The sequence below is a fragment of the Meleagris gallopavo genome, chromosome 4, assembly GCF_000146605.3.
Source record: "Meleagris gallopavo isolate NT-WF06-2002-E0010 breed Aviagen turkey brand Nicholas breeding stock chromosome 4, Turkey_5.1, whole genome shotgun sequence".
NCBI lineage: Eukaryota > Metazoa > Chordata > Aves > Galliformes > Phasianidae > Meleagris > Meleagris gallopavo.
Window position 1 is genome coordinate 7,338,914 of NC_015014.2, and position 5,055 is coordinate 7,343,968.

General features: G+C 35.5%; 1 long non-coding RNA gene across 1 annotated transcript in view; it reads left to right on the forward strand.

The window, feature by feature from the left end:
• LOC104910521 overlaps positions 1-5,022 on the forward strand; it is a 15,613-nt gene extending 10,591 nt beyond the window's left edge. The window contains exons 3-5 of the long non-coding RNA XR_004159736.1: positions 15-83; positions 3,321-3,472; positions 4,936-5,022. This is a non-coding gene — a long non-coding RNA (uncharacterized LOC104910521). The remainder of the gene's footprint in view (positions 1-14; positions 84-3,320; positions 3,473-4,935) is intronic.
• The last annotated feature ends 33 nt before the right edge of the window (positions 5,023-5,055 follow it).

Genomic DNA, 5,055 nt, shown 5'->3' on the forward strand with positions numbered 1-5,055 from the left:
TTTTGTATCAACAGGATGAGCTCACATTCATTGTATGGGTTCGTGAGCTTGCATAAGTGACACTGCTGTGGAATGATTCCAAAGTGAGTACTTCTTTAATAACTCTGAAATAACTAATGCAACTGTGGACCTTTAACCATACATGCTTAAACAGAGAAACTACCCAAACTTCAGCTGAGTTATCGTGGATTCCAGTTTCTTGTTTTTTCTAACAAGGCGTTACCTTACCTACAAGTTATGTGCATGTCTTAGTAAACTAAACAAAATTACAGTACAGTAAAATGTGGTTGGATCTAATCAGTTTCTCATTACATGTAGATTTATTAAATCTGAGAACTAAGCAATGCTGAATTCATGTCAGAACCACGGTTAAAAACCTGGTGTGTGTCAGAACAGGATGTCTAACTGTGTCATTCTCGGGTTCTACACACGGCATTGCCACCTCTTTTTCCACTCTGCTTTGAGGTAGGTGAGATAGCTTCCTTCTGTAAGCATATTCCAGAATAATATCTCACTTTATTGCTGCTCCTTATCCTCTGCACCGTGGCAGCAGGGTCACAGTTTGTGCAATAAAATAGTGGCAGTAGGGGTCTCCTGATCCGCGTTTGTCTGGTCCAGCTTCTCATGTTACTGAAATTCCTTTGTATTTCTGTGGACCTGGAGAAGCTGATGATTCACATTAATTGTCACCTTTGCATACTGAAAAGAGTCTGTGGAATTGATAGGTTATTTTCCCTGGGATCTCATTAAAGATGGTGTAATCTGGAAGTTAGCCCAAAATAAGATCCCCAGCGTATCATAAGGTGAAAAATCACCTTATTTCCTCCCCTTGGTCCCATGCTGGAACTCTTTCTGTATTATAAATGAAACTTTGTTACAGATTCCTTGTACAAGCATTTAACAATAACATAAGCTTCAGCTGAGCCCTTTTATGGTAGATATAAGGTGTTATACATAATCTTCTTAGGAGCTTTGCATTCACTGCCTTATAGAGGCAGAATAATGATAACAAAGTTATGTCAACTTGGTAGCCAAGAAAAAGAAATGTTATCATTTCAAGTTATATATTCTTCTAAAGAGCATTTAATTAGCAAAACAAGACACAGTAGTTATTGTTCGTTGATTAGAAATGTAATAATTACTCCTGATTAGCTGATAAGAACAGGATAAGTAGGCAATTACCATTTAAAAAACTGAAATGCAAGTAAAATCAGTGGAAATATATATTATCTTGAAGTAAGTGGTAACTAAAATACATCATCTGCTCTTCTTTACAAGGTACAAGTTAAATTTTCTTTCAAAAAGTTCTTAGCATATGCTTTCCTCTCCCTCACTCTTTTGCTTTCAGTTGTCCCGGTTTCTGTAAAAGCCATTGTTTTTAAAGAAGACAACTGGTCATCCAGATTGTGTCAAATTTTTCTCAAAGAGAAACTCAGGCTTAGAAGAGGATATATATTCCAATTTTTTTTGTAACCTTTATTAGAAGGGGGAAACAATAACATTCAAGAATATTTGCTCTTATTCGGCTCATAAATTATTCTCAAACAGACTGAAATTAAGGAATTCACTCCTATTCAAAATTACTCAAAAATAGATTGTGCAAAGATAGTCCTGCTGTTCATTGGGTCTTTTTATAACCTGAATCATATTCCATTGTTCCTTTACTTTGATTAGATCACTAAAATATTTATAAATCTTTTAAAGGGTAATTGGAGATTTTCTAGCATTGAGTTCTTGAGGCTAACGCTGAGAAGTAGAAGCTAACAAATCCATCCATTAATGAAAAGTAAAGTTGAATAACAAATAATCAAATGTCACTGACAACATCATAACCTTTCATTTTTGTAAGGAATGGGTGTCTCAATGCTAAGTATTCTAAAGTAATGCCTTCTATTTTATTGTTTTGACCCACAATGTCAGAGGTAGATGTTGGTGGTCTGGCAGTAGAGGATGAAATTTCTTGCCAGTGTTCCATTACATCTTATAGCCATGAGACAGCTGGCAACAGAGGGGCAGTCTCACAAAATTCTGTGAGACTTCTGACTGGAAGTGCGTGCAAAACTAAAGAGTGTTGTGGAATTCCTCAACATGGGAAAAATGCATCTACTGATACTCATCCATACTGGCTTACCTCTGAAACCAAGCAGTGGATGCACGCAAGTCAAGTGGCAGGTGGTACATATCAGCAGCAGTGACAGCAGGTCACCTCTGTTTGTGCAGACTTTTATGAGCATGACACGTAGGCTCTCATTCATCACTGGTGAAAGTAAATGGCTAATGGTGGCAACCATGTTGAAAATCAGTGTTTCGTAGTGGATAATTCTCTCTTATCAAATAGCGTTATTGTGGTCTTTGATCTGAATGGAGTGTTCATGGAAATGCATAGATGTTATTACTTCTTGAGCAACCAACATAATTTTTATCATGTTTCAAACAGTTTAAAATGAGACACTTACTCTGGTCTGCTGTGCAGTACAATTTCTATTGCTCAGCTGCTATAAGGAGATTACAAAATAAACTCAATCTCCTCTGAAGGATAGCTTTTAAAGCACGTTCAGAAGCAAGTAACTCTTTTTACACATCTTCTAAGGTTTGTTTTTTAGGCATCAGATGAAGGGTGAAAGCGGTCATGGCCAAAGCGCTTTTGTAGGCAGAAAGGTCATAGGGCAGCCTATGCATTGGAGCTTATTAACAGCTGTCTAGTTTAGATCAGGAGCACGGACTCTTTCTGAGGACTGACTGCTTCCCCTGAAGAGGGTTCCACATGCATTTCTTTGAAGGCAATACTATCTCAAATATCCTTATCTCTAACTACTGCTTCTTACCCCCTTGCTGCTTTGCTGGTACAGCTCTTTCCACAGCTTAGTAGTAAAGTGGACCAGAGAACTGATACAGTAAGAAAAGCCAAAATAGTACTTTTTTTTCAGCAGCATCACTTGCACTCAAAATAGACAGAGAAGTAGAGCATGTTAACTTCAACGAATAATTTATCTCTGTCATATTATCTAAAAAATAAGGTATTTTTAAATAATGGAAGCATATGTTAGATTTCTATTTTTAGGCAAAATTATGTTATTTTTAGATGAAATCATATTTCCATAGTTATACATTAAAGATAGTAGTGCAAAAATATTTTCTAACTGTAGCCAATTTTTTTTTCCTGAAGTTAGATTTGGATCATTTTCTTATTTAATTATTTTTATTTAACTGAAATATTTGGTATAATTATGTAGATCAAATAATGGCTGTGAACCTGTGAAGTGACATTCTGAATACTAACACCGAGTACTTATATTATTTTTTTTACTTTCCATTCGCAGCTTATGAGGGAACCATTAGTTATACAGCTGCTTTGGTTTTCTGAGTACCTCAATGCAACTTCACTTTTTGAAGAAGCTGCAGCTTTAAATAAAGCCTGTTTTTGATTTATGCAGTTGTTACATTTCCACTGTGGGAATACAGAGCACCACAAGTAAGTTCTCTGTAATGATTATCATTTTGGTGGCATGAGGATGATGTGCACAGTGCTTATTGTATTGGATACAATTGGATACTTATCATGTTATTTAGATAACTATACATAAATTTCATGAGAAGATAAGCTAGTGAAAGATCACAATTGGATGGAACTAATCTTATTTTCCTTCTGGAAAGAAGTGACTATCTCTTGATTTTCCTTGAAAATACGAGGGTAACAATAAAAAAAAATAATTCCATGATGACTTGCATATCCGTCACCTTGGGTAAATATGCACAAATTCATTTTCAATTTTTCTCTGTATTTCTCTAGCACTTAATTTTGTAAAAGTTCAAAGTACAAATTCAGACTTCTGATTCTATTTTTCTGTATTAGGCTTCATCTTGGCATGAAATGTTGCAACACCAGTCTGTTTGCCATTGTTCTTGTAATTTTATTTTTCCACTTAGCATTTCTTTAATGCACAGATTTGAGGAAAAAAAAACAGAAATGCTAAGTGAATGGATGGCTATGAATGGAGACTTTAGGTTTGTGGTCTCCTGCACTGCAGGATGAGACTGAAGTAATGAAAGCTTTAAATGATCACTGTGTAATAAAATCGTAGACTACAATTTGGATGACTGTCTCAGGACATGCTCTTTAGCATGATCTTGGCAGGGGGGTTGGAGCGTGATGATGCTTGAGTTCCCTTCCAACCACTTTATTATTCTGTGATATACAAAATGAAATCCTTAGTCTTTGTTCTGTAGAAATGATTCTTATTTTATACTAATTAGTGTTTGTTGGTTGTTTTTTTTTTTCTGTAAATTGCTGAATGTGTAAATTAGAAGACTTTAATTTTCTTTTTTTTTTTTTTTAATTATAATTATTTATCTTAATTAAAACAACAGGAACTTTTTTTAAAAATAATACTTCTGGAACAATTTTTGTCGATTAAGAACATGAAAAATGTTATCTCGCCTATCAAGCTAATTGGTTTTAATTCCAAATAAGCAAAAGGCATTTTCTTAGTCTCAGCTAGGACAGAATTATTTTTTTTCAGAGTGCCTGGTATGATACCATGTTTTGGTTCTAGGAGAAAAACAATGTTGACAACACACTGATGTGTTTATAGTTGCTCCTGGGCAGTGTTGTACAGAGAGCCAAGGCTGTTCTCAGCAAAGAGCCCAAGGAGCTGAGGGGGAATGGAATGGGGACAGCTGACTTGATCTGGCCAAATTGTATTCCATACCATATGACATCATGCAGAAATAATGTTAAAGTGAGATTAACGCCACTCTCTCTCTTCTGTTTGCTGGGGAGTTAGTTAGCTGTGCATCGGTTGTTACATACATTCATATGTATGCATTCAAATATGTATACTGTCCTAACTATTAACAGTTCCTCTATCTCTGTATATATATATATATATCTCAACCCATAAGTTCCAATTTGTTTGTTTTTTTTTTTTTTTGCAGTTCTTTCCCTCATCTAGATGGGAAGAAGGGGGAAGTGCAGGGCTCAGTGACAACTGGTATGCTTCTAAATAGTTGTGGAACGGTATTTATTGCACTACAGCTGGAAGCTGTGGGAATACA